The following is a 12940-nucleotide window of genomic DNA, read 5'->3' on the forward strand; positions in this document are numbered from 1 at the left end:
GTGTGTGTGTGTGTGTGTGTGTGTGTGCCACAGTTGGGTAATATTGTAATCATTTTGGCCAACTATTTTCATGTCCACAAGAAAAACAAGTGATCCTGTCATGTCAAGGCTACCTCATGCTGTATTGCCATAAGAGAAAGAGTGAGCCAAACATACATATGCATTCAGGACTGTGAACTGGCAGGCAGAAGCAACGGAATGGCCAATGGGACTGGCCAAAATTCAAACAGATAAGTCAGATTTCCTTTGAAATCCACTGTTGGGATTCAGGAAATGGAATTTGAAATAGTTTGTCCACAGGGTTTCACATCTCACTGGTTCCCTTTTAGTTAACAGCTCATCTGTCCCAGACATTTAAGAAGTCTTTCCCCCACTTTGAGAAATGCCATGGCTTATTTATCTTTATTTTTTAGACACTGCTCTTTATCTCGTAAGGGCTCCCAGAGCGGCTTGGAATAAAAGCAATACAAACCACACAAACCAATAACACAACTTCAAAACAGAGCAGATAAATGTTAACATTCAAAATGATCTAAAAAGCCTAGGGAAATGAGAAAAGGGTATCACCTGGTGTTCTCCGGTTCATTTGGACTACAACTTCCTTCTGCCTCATCCTGACAAGGCCTGATAGGGTTGCTGTCCAAAACAACTGGAGGGGACCAGGTTGAGGAAGGCATGGTAACATTTGAAAGGGGGCCAGTTCTGCTCAACAGCAATCACTGTACACCAACTACATGTACATAGAGACCATCTTAATAACCTAAGAGAAGCCAATGGACCATCCTATCCAGCATCCTCTTCTCACAGTGGCCAACCAGATGCCCCCAAGAAGGACATGAGTCCAGGAGTCATACTGCCTCCAACAGTGTAGGTAGAACATAGCTTTGGGTCATGAGTTGTCCTGAGATCTATGGGTGCAGGGTGATATACTACTACTACTACTACTGTTGTTTAGTCGTGTCCGACTCTTTGTGACCCCATGGATCAGAGCACACCAGGCATTTCTGTCTTCCACTGCCTCCCACAGTTTGGTCAAACTCATGCTGGTAGCTACGAGAACACTGTCCAACCATCTCGTCCTCTGCCGTCCCCTTCTCCTTGTGCCCTCAATCTTTCCCAACATCAGGGTCTTTTCCAGGGAGTCTTCTCTTCTCATGAGGTGGCCAAAGTATTGGAGTCTCAGCTTCACGACCTGTCCTTCCAGTGAGCACTCAGGGCTGATTTCCTTAAGAATGGATAGGTTTGATTTTCTTGCAGTCCATGGGACTACTACTACTACTAATAAAAATATTAATACAGTGGTATCTCGATTGTCGAACGTCATCCATTCCGGAAGACCATTCGACTTCCAAAACATTCTGAGACGCAAAGGTGGCAAAGTCAATGGAGAAAACGGAAAAACACGCAGCGGAAGCCGTTTGACTTCCAAGGCACGTTCGAAAATGGAAGCATTTACTTCCAGGTTTTCAGATTTCGAAAACCGAAATGTTCGACTTTCAATACGCTTGAAAACCAAGGTACCACTGTAATAGCCATTTTTGCTAGATCACCATTTTTTGTTTTCAGTGAGGCTCCTCAGGCCAAGGAAACTAAGCTATTAAATGCAATTCTGCTGAATGACTCCTGTTAGCTACATGACCAATGTTCCTTTAAGCACCTGTAGTTGTAAAAAATCATAAAGGATGATAAAGATTGCAACCATTAAATAAGTAGTTGATTGAATGAGGCACACCACCTTTTCTTATAGCCATGCTAATCAAGATCACTTACCTGGAAAACAGACTATTTTCCTGCAGCAGTTTGGTCCTGGCTATTGCCATTTCTGCCACAATTAATCATTTCTATAGCACTGTTAATAGACAAAGTGTTCCACACCCCTGGAGTGCAGTCCTGCCAATAGTGATACAAAGGTCAGTGAGACGGCCTTCAATGGGACATATGCATGAATAAACATGAACTGAATTGTGGCTCAACTATCCATATTTCTGAATGATCACCTTGGGAGTTAAATTCCATTATTGTGAAGAACTATCAGAGATACGATTATGTGCTGAAAGCCACCCAATCTTCCACTGCAATTTGACCAAGGTTCAAACACCATCCGGGGCTAAGATGGTGCTGAGTGAACTTCTTCCCACCTGATTCCACATGGGCTTATTTCAGGGTAGATTCAGATCTTGCAATTCATATATGCCTGATCCCAATGTAATTCTGAGGGTACAGTGGTACCTTGGGTTAAGAACTTAATTTGTTCCAGAAGTCCATTCTTAACCTGAAACTGTTCTTAACCTGAAGCACCACTTTAGCTAATAGGCCTCCGGCTGCCACCGTGCTGCCGCCGTGCAATTTCTGTTCTCATCCTGAAGCAAGGTTCTTAACCCAAGGTACTATTTCTGGGTTAGCGGAATCTGTAACCTGAAGCGTCTGTAACATGAAGTGTCTGTAACCTGAGGTACCACTGTATCAGGAAATGAAACTCCCAATCCTTCTTGGCTTAATGGATCGAGCCAGGAACCATTGTACAAACCAGATCATTATGAATTCTGGTGATATCACTAATAGGTAGAGACGTAAGCCCAATAGTCCACCTGTTGTCTAACTGATGTGCCACATAGGCTGTGAGCTGAGGCTCAAAATTGTATTGTTTCTTGACAACCCCCCAAGACTATATAATCTTTGGGTTAAAAGTTATTTACAAAATTTCTGGTAGGTTATTTTTTGCTTTCATATTTCCAAGACACACTCAAAGAAACAGTCCTGAAATGAGTTTCATATTTGGTCAGTGCAAGTGTATGAGGTTAGAACTTTCATACTTTCCCCCAAAGTGGTCCCTAGTAGATACACACTGACTAAACCCATTTTAAATGCACATTTTTTGGTAAGCAATTTGCCCTAATACTGTGTATTTTTATGTTATTTTCAGTGATATGTGCATGTTATGCATTCCCCCCCCCAATAGATATGCTTTTTTTGTACACATTCTTTCATTGGAGATGTGCATTGCTAAATTCAGAGTAATTGTCATGAGCTTCATGGAGATGCTGTGGAGAGGATGAGGCAAATGAGGAGAAATGGGAGAGGTGCAACTCAGGGCATTGTCCTAGCGGCCTAGGGAATAGGGACCAGGAACTCTGAGAATATGCTGATGCTGAGGAGGATCACAGCCACTTCGGAGATGGAGATCTGCATCCAGCGGAAGGGCTGAGTGAGTTGTCAGGCGAATGGTCTGCCTCCATGACATCAGATTTCCCAAGAGCCATGTCACTGCCAGTTGAGGCAGTTCAGGTGGCTCCTACTCCCCATACTTTGTTTGCTCAGCCTTCACAGAGGTGTGCCTGCTTGCTTGCCAAGTCCTGAGCCCACCACACTCTTCAAAAGGAAAGCACAGGGCATGTGTCAATTGTTGGAACAATGTCTTACGTCCAGTCATGAACTTGCATCCTGTAGTCCTATATTGGGACACTCCACCAAATTCCTGAATAAAGCTTTTAAACCTAACAACCCTGGTGAGGTTTCAAATACCAAGTCTGAAAGCAGGAGCCAGGACAGCAATGTGAATTTGAAGGGTAGCTGCGCTTTGGTTTGTGTGTTATTCAAGAAGGACCAAACCAAATTTCTCTCCTCATTCCTGCTATGACTTGCACCAGGAATGTAGTAGGATGTCTGCAGTGGAATTGCTATTGTTAGGAGCTTGAAAGGAAGGAAAAGGTCCTAAGTAATGGAGTCATTAATTAAAATATTATTATTAAGTCATTGTTATTTTAAAGCATATAATTATATGCTCTTTCTACTGGCTCTTTGGTTCCTATATCGCTCTTGGCTTGTGTGTTTGAACTTCATGATTTTGTGAGTCTTTCACTTGCAATAGTTTTGAATTGCCTACACTGCTTATGTGTTCGTCATGGAATGGGAACGTGCTGATCGTCTACCTCTTTGCATTTTCAGCCACAAACTGATACACGGCTTATGGGAATTGGACATCTTTTAAGGTATTTCACTTTCATCTCTGTTTGTCGGAAAGAACTTTACAGGTCCTGTAAAACAAAAGTTTTACAGAGGACAGAGTAACCCCTTAGGAGTACATGAGGCAAAATTCTTCATTTCAAGAAGTGTCACCAGATGTTCATAAGCAATATGTACGTATTACACTTTCATCCTGTTGTCTGCAAGTCACTTAAAAAAATAAAACCTGCACACTCAAAAATGAAATGCTTCTGCCTCTTACATGTGACAAGAGAAGATGGTGATGGGAGGGGAGTTTAAGGAACCCACATCTTCAACCATTTTCACCGCGTAGAACCACCATGCTCTACAAACGTTGGGTTAATCAAAAGTTACCATGAATGGAACTCTTATTTGTTGAACACTCCTGCCAGCAGAAGAGAGGAGATGATTTTTGAGTCAGACCCAAAGCTCTGTCTAGCTCAGTGTTGCCTACTACACTGACTGGCAGGAGCTCTCTGGGTTGTTGTTGTTTTTTAATAACTTTTATTTTGCTTTTAACAGGTACATATAAATATATACAACCAACATTACAAAGGAAAATTCCTTAATAGTAATGGGGGAAAACAACTACAAAAACTACAAAAAATATCAAAGTACTTGACACAGAACATAAGCAACTATGGGAAAGATGAAAGAAAAGAAAAAGAAAAAGGAAGATGAGCCAAAGCAGGAAAGCTCATCTATTGTACACTTCCGTCAAGCTCACAACAGATCATTATTTTTATCAGTTAACTCTATCCGCATTCCAAAGGAATCCCTCATCTTGGTATCAGGGAACATTTCTCTATGCGGTATCATTCTAAACATAGCCATGGGGTTTTACATGGAGTTCTTCCCAACCCTACCTGGAGATGCTTGGGATTGAACCTAGCACCTTCTGCATGCAAAACAGATGTTCTGCCACTGAGCTATGGCACTGCACCCTGAAGCCCTCTGTACCTCCCTAAAATCTGCTCTGGAGGCTGGAAAAGCCACTCGAAAAAAGAGAGGGGGCAAATTGACTGTGAAAAGAACAGGGGGGATACAATATCTAACATATTACAAAGCTGCAGAGATGTCACAGGTAAAAGAGAGACAATAGGAGGAGAGGAATGGTGGTGACCAGTATATAAGCAGTCAGAACAGCTAGCCGCTCTCCCCAGCATCCCCTCCCTCTCAAAATCCACAGCAGAGATAAACATTTCATCTTATTGAAGACAACGCAGCTACACAGTCTTGCTCTGCCATAATCTTGTTGGTGAGAAGTTATATCTGCATGCAGAGCCCAGCCTTTCTTCTAATTTTGGGCACTCTCTAAATCCTTTATTTCTGTTTCGCTAGGCCTTGAGGTATGTAGGAAGTCCCTTGCTAAGACCCCTTATCCCAGTGTGCATGCAAGAGGAATCTGAGCTTGAGCAACACGCCAGCAGGTATAACAAAGGGGATCTCAATTTCCAGTGATTTTTGTAGAAAAGCATAGCAGGGACAAAGGCAGCAGGAATCCGGATAATTGGATTTTAAAATGGCTGTTGTTGTTCCACAGCCATAAAACACAGCAGCTGGGTTCTAACACTGATAACCCAATATCCCTTTTGTTGGACTCGAGTGACATCTTAGTTTCCCTGAGACATTACAGGAATGAAGGGCTAAAGTTTCTGAAGGTTCAGTGGGCAGATGATTTGTATCTATCATTTACCCCAGCAGGGAGTTTCTGACATTTGCTCAGTAGGGGCCTAGGTAGGGAAAGAACACCATTTTCATGTCATCGAAGCCAGAAAATGGATACGAGACAAGCAAGACACTCCACAAGCAGCGACACCCTTGAAGTATTTCATCAGTAACATTTTTCTATTGTGTTTCTCATAAACCTTTTTGTGTGGATTTCACAGGTTAGGAGCCTTGTAGCTCTGCTGCAAATCTTGCAAAGGCTTATCAAAGGCTGTTAGTCAGAATCACCATTCATAGCTTTCATATACATAATTCTCAAACCTCTTTCCTCTCATGAACACACAATAGGAAGGACTCAAATAGAAAGTTTAAGTTACAACTGTGCATACTTGCAGAGCACATTGTCTCTTGACTGATTTCAACCATAAATATTGAAGCAACTGGATGCATGAAAACGGGATCATTTTGGACCCATTAGATATTATTCGGAAACTTTGCAGAACATTCTTCAAAGCAGAAGAAGAACATCAATGACACATCCAAATAATTCCATAGGAGATATGCTTATCCAAGCATAGGCTTAGCATCTTCTTAGAAATAAAATAACATCAGAGCTGACAAACATAACTCTCTCTCTTGCAGGCTGCATTAGCCTGCATTCCAGCCCCCAAGGCTGTTAAGCGCCTAGAGACATCTTGCTCCCACAGAGCCTGGGGGGAAAGGCTTCAGCCACAACCCTTCCAAGATGGCAGATTTGCAATTCAGTAGCTCTCCTGTGTGATCTAAAGTTAAACTCCTCACTACTGGAGAACAATAATAGTTAATTATCAAGCCATCAAGGAGCTCTTGGTGCACTCCAGTGGAATTTCCCAATGTTAAATCTTTTCAGCAATATTCATACACACACATTTTCTATTGCAGTGTCAATTAAAGTTATTCTTAACAATGCCTTGGCTCTTTTATGAGTAGGCATAGGTTTACTTCCCAACCTGCCTTATGTACCCAAGCAACTTTACAGCTAAATATGGAATTGTTCTTAGTCCATTTGATCCAGTCCTCTGTCCATCTTCAACATTGCCTTGCCCTCACGAAGTAAGCAGCAGTTGAACCCACAACCTATTAATTGCTTAGAATTATAACCACAGGAACCTTTTATTTTAATTTATAAAGAATGTGATCATACTCCTTAACTTTACTACATTTCATACACAGCATGTCAACAACATAAATTTCCACCACTGATTCACATGTTTATGGTTCCATTACAGAACAATGGAGCCAATATTTCAAAAACAGCTCACAATTTTGCGTGTGTCGTTTATTTTCAATCATATTCTCTGGCTCCTACCATTAGCAGAAAGTTCTTGCCTATGACATCAGCTTTCAGTGATAATTGTTCCACTGGCTAGAAAACCTTTCTAATCCTGATGTGAGTCAGTGCCTACAGATATCAGCAAGCAGCAATAGACTTTAAATTTCTTCTGATGCTGATATCTTTAGCAAAATATGACTGGAGGCAAAATTAATAAATAATACACTTCATCAGTCAACTCCTTATGGTGATTGCATGCAAACTTTTGCATGTCCCAGGGCAATTCTCAGGGAAGATTGAAGCCATATGATGAATTACCTTCGGTACAAATAGGATAACTAGATGCCAAAAGGACGCAGGTGTTTTTTTGCTTGAAGATGCAGTCTTTACTGTTCCCTATAACTCTGCAAAGGAAGAAGTTGAACCTGTGGAATGTCTCATTCATTCAGATCTCATTTGGAAAAGACCTGCCCCTTTAGGGAAAGGGCAATGCTATCTAGACATCAAGCTTAGAGATAGTCATTTCAGATACAGTGGTACCTCGGGTTGCATACTCTTCAGGTTACAGATGCTTCAGGTTACAGACTCCGCTAACCCAGAAATAGTACCTTGGGTTAAGAACTTTGCTTCAGGATGAGAACAGAAATCATGCTCCAGCGGCGCAGCGGCAGCAGGAAGCCCCATTAGCTAAAGTGGTGCTTCAGGTTAAGAACAGTTTCAGGTTAAGAACGGACCTCTGAAACGAATTAAGTTCTTAACCTGAGGTACCACTGTATTAGGTACATGCCATTACCTTTATTCCAAATAATGAACATCAAAAGCTAAGAGACTGAGCTCTTTTGAAACTCCATTGTTTTCATAATGTGACGCTGCTAATGGAATCTATTTGCTAAAGATGCGGAACTGTGCTTGGAAGGGTTGTTGATTTTCAGATCTCTGTTCACTCAGAAACTACTGGGTGGCGTTCGACAAGTTCTTTGATTGATTTGTTTGTTTGTATTAACCTTCGTGCAGAATTCCAGGATAAACCACTTACTCCAGGTGCACTTTTCATTATGCAAGTTGCATGTAAGTAGATGTACAGTGCAGTGTTTCTAGGACATTGTGACAACTTTCATCTGTGCAACATCCCCAAATTTCAACCAGTTACCACAAACTGTTTTCATTTGGGAAACAGAAAAAAACAAACATAAAATGTCCCTGAAATGCACTGGTTGCAGTATGCTTAATACCCTAACCACTGTTAATTGATTGAGAGTAGTAAAACACCACATTGTTTTTGCATAGGCAAAGAAGGTGTCAGATGGTTGACACAAACCATATAATATTTTTCAGGGACAGTTTCTAACCAAGAACAGTTTTCTTGCAGTTTTTTTTTTAATGGGGTTAGAACCCCCCCCCCCAAATGTTCATAATAATTTTCAGTTGGCTTATGATTTTTTCTGGACTGTTTACAATATTTTCATAATATCTCTGCTTTAAAATATAGCTTTTCCTGTTTGTAACTGAAATAAAAACCAAAGCTTATCAAAGGAACAGAAACTGCACTGTGTACTCACTATGCAGAAGCAAATGTTTACAGTACAAACAAATTCTGTCTCATCTGAATAAATGTTTACCGGCTCTGGCTTTAGGTGTTATCAAGCACACTTCATCTGATACCACAGACACAAATATTATCTGGGATTTACATTCTGCAATAATTTGGAAATCTGATTGGAATGTGGGGGGGGGGACACTTTGAAACCCCTTAGTGTTACTACACACACGCACACACACACACCTGTCAACTCTGGACAAAGGTTAAGAGATTCATAACCTACCTCTCCATCTCCAATCTGGGGTACGCAAGACAGATCCCATTAATAATATAATTATGGTTAACAACAAAAACACAGCAAGCAGATTGCTAATATAGTTTTAAAAATGACAGTGGATTTAAACCAAAGGAGAATTAGAGAACCAAACTGCTACCTTTTGCAATTTCCACCTAATGTTTGTCCCCCGCTTGCAAGGAATCTATGCTTCTGTATAGCAGTCTGCACTCTCCAGAAATCCGCTCCATTAACATGAGTCAGGTACCTTCCTGTACTGTTTTTGGCACCTGCTAAAAGCTTTTTCATTTCAGCAAGCCTGCCCAGACAGGTAATTTTAACTTGAAATTTTTAACGTGTTGTTACATATAATTCTTTTAGAACGGCTGGTTTTATTTATATTTTGATAAAATGTTGCTTCAACTAGTTTCCAAGATTTGCTTTTCATGGATATTTCAGATGGTTCAATGTAAACTGCTTAGAGTCTGTTGTCACCAAGTAAGCAGCATATAAATATAAATAAATAAAATAAAAAACATTGCTCAAACAACAGCTGAATTTCAAAGCCTACAGGCAAAGCCTGATGGTATGCCACTGAAGAAGGAAGCAATGAACCTCTCAGGAGAGGGGATTTCACATTCCAGGTGCCATGACAAAAAAGGCCCTGTAGCCCAGTGTTCCCCAACCTTGGGCCTCCAGCTGTTTTTGGACTACAACTTCCATCATCCCTCGCTAGCAAGACCAGTGGTTAAGGATGATGGGAATTGTAGTCCAAAAACAGCTGGAAGCCCAAGGTTGGGGAACACTGCTGTAGCCAACCATTCCTCAGAGTGTAGTGCAGAAGGACTTCCTCAAGTTCCTTTAACCATAATGGATGAGGGTATTAAAGGGGTGGAGCAGTCCTTCACATATCATGGTCATACATCATATATGCTGCAATGTGATGCCCACTTATCTGGAATAAGTCTCACTGAACTCAGTGGGGTTTACTTCTGATTAGACATGCAGAGGAATAGTCATTGGAGAAAGGCTCTCCATCAACCTCTTAGATGGTGCCTCGTGGACAGATCAGACAGTGTCTTCTCATTGACTCCCTACCACTGGCATGGCTGGAGGGAAAGGGTCAGGAGGTTGCTGAAGGTGGTGTGGAGCAACCCACCAGTGGAGACAATTTGAAGCTCCTGCTGCTGCATTTCCACCACGCTGACCTTTGCCCCTCCCAGTAAGCTGAGGCAACACCAGCCATGGGAGGTCTGATAAGTGCTGCTGCTCTGCTCTGCCAACCACTAATGTGGGAACCAGAACCAGGCCATGGTGAACAACAGAGGTAATGTGAATACTTAGAGTTTCATGAAGATTGTAGTAGCTAAAACTACTACTGGTTTCATGGGGGAGGGAGAACAAAATCAATTTTGAAAAGGTATTAAAGCTACTTTAACCCCCCCCCCCATAATTTAAATTATTTCTACTCAGATAAACCAGAAACCGGAGTTCAGCATGTTGGAAGTTAATTAGTTCATCACTCCTGGCTGGAAAACACTATTGAAGCCTCAATTTTACATATACAAGAGTCTCATTAATGAAAGTACCTGCTTGGGTCATCACTTCAGAGACTGTCATCTGAAATTAACAGGCAGAGTTCGGCTGAACACTGTTAGGTTTCATTCTATATGTGATGAGGAATGATATTGCTTGACCCAATTAGTCGTGATTAATGAAATAGAATGTGATTGCTACATAAAGTGCAAATTATTGTCCAAACTCTCTTTGGTTTCTGGATTTCCAGTTATTCAGTAGAATCAGTCCTATTTGGCTGTTCACCCTCATGTGGTTACAATTGTTATTAATTTTCATTTAATTTCCTTACATTGATATCCTGCTTTTCTTCCATCATGGAAGAGGCACCATAGCTCAGTGCTCTGTCATCAGCTTTGCATGCAGAAGGTCTCAGCTTCAATTTCCAGCATCTCCAAGGAGGACTCGAAGAGGCCCCAATCTAGAACCCTGGAGAGATGCTGTCAGTCACTATATATGACACTGAGCTAGATAAACCAATAGTCTGTATAAAGCATATTTCTATGTTCCTGTGTTCCTATCCCAAAGGTGATGCACCCAGATGATGTATCTAGGCCAATGCCAGAGCCAGAACTGATTAGCTTAGGCAAGATGGCAGCCTAATATGCCTTTATATGATCACACTTTATTTTTTTAATGTTTTAATGTACATTGTTCTCATTTGAATTATGGTATTTTGGTAACCTGTCCTGGGTGCATTTGGTGACAGATGGGCTATAAGTACTTACTATCTATCTATCATCTATCTATCTACAGCTAACACATCTGCACTAAAGTACTTTTTTCTTTTGGTATGCCTGAGTTTTATATTTTCTGGAACAAATGTTACGGTTATATCTATTGCAGATATTGACATTACAAAGTTTGAAGTGACTTGGTTCATAAAAAACTGACTTCTTTTATCAAGGCCCATAAGTTGTTCAAAACTTTACTGGTAGAACTTTCTTCAGAACTAAACAAAAACATCTAATGATACATCCAAACAGTTCCATAAGATATATGCCAGTGCACGGCATAAACTCAGCATATTACAAAATATGAAAATCTCCCAACAGACCTAGAAGCAGAGGTCTGTTTTTCCCCCACAGCCTGCATCCTGCTTGAGGCTGTTTATCTGGAGAGCTTCATTTACATCCTTAATCTCACAGAACCTGGGAACAAAGAACTCCAGGCACCACTCTTCCAAAACGGCGAATTTGCAATTCAATACCTCTCATATGATCTAAAGTTAAACACTCATGTGTTAGCTAGCAGGAAACAACAATAGTTAATTATTAATTCAGTTAAAGTTCAGAGTCCCTTAGAATACTGCAATGGAATTTCCCCAACATTAGCAATACATTAATACACATTTAGGTGGTTTTTCAATTTCTGTGTCAATTAAACAATTATACCTAACAGTATCAATAATTCTTCTGGTATTCCAGAGTTTTTCTGACTCTTAAAATTGATGAATCCCTGTCAGATATTTTGTTAGCATTTTAGTCTTGATTCAGCCCAGGAACTGTGTGCATAAGCAAAAGATCTCAATTGACCAAATGTGGTCACTAGGCTCCATAGAGCTATACTTGCTGTACAGAACTAACTATAGACCCATTTGTTTCCTTTATTACCTCATGTTGTTGTGGGAACAGAATGCTGCCAGGTTGACCTCTAAGCACAATGGTATATATTTCTCTGAGGTTTTTTCCCCATCATTCTCTTAACTGTAGTCTTATTTAAGTTTCTCCCACTGAAGTTAGGATATTATTGAAAATAGCCTTAAGGGAATGGTATCTAGTCAAAATAGTTCCATTTGACTGCAATAAAAACTAAAACCCTGCTAGTGTATTGATTAAATTTCACACTGGGGGTGAGAGGAATTGTAGCAATGTTTGCAACATGAAGGCGCAGTATAAACAACTCAAAATATTTCTAGTTAAAGTATGTGTGTGTGTTTCTATATCCTGTGGTTTTTTTCCTGGGGGTACGCAGGGATACTCATACCCCTAAACATTTTGTGAATCTTTGTACTTTTGCCCATTTACTGTATTTGTTTTTCCCTATTTGAACTATAAAATGGTGATTTCTTGAGTCAAAATGAGAGTACCCCTAAACATATTTTTTTTAGAAAAAAGCACTGTCTATACCCATTCAGCACTCTCTCTCTCTCTCTCTCTCTGTGTGTGTGTATCTGTATGCAATTATAGAACCTAAAAAAGATCTCCTGATCAAAAGAATTGAGTGGGGTGGCAAAGGAAAAGTGAGATTTGCCCAGGGTTAATTGTAGTGTTTATAAATTAGATCACAAAATTAGATTCTGATAATGCATTTCCTTCAAAGAATCCTTTGAAAGTACCACCTAATTAGTTAATCATCCAGAAATGCCCAGCCAGCTCCATATTTAGAAGACCTGATATAAACATATGAGATCAGACAAACATCTTGCAGAGTAGTGCAGAAAGCTAGAACAATGTGCACAGTTTGTATATTAGTGTGTGACAAAAAAAGGCCTACCATGAGAGAGGTTGAAGAGGTTGCAGTTGTGACACTGACCTAACTCCAGTAATTAATGCCATGGGGTTTTCGTTATCCATCCCAGTCCAAG

The sequence above is a fragment of the Podarcis vaucheri genome (assembly GCF_965113315.1).
Source record: "Podarcis vaucheri genome assembly, chromosome: 3".
Lineage (NCBI taxonomy): Eukaryota > Metazoa > Chordata > Lepidosauria > Squamata > Lacertidae > Podarcis > Podarcis vaucheri.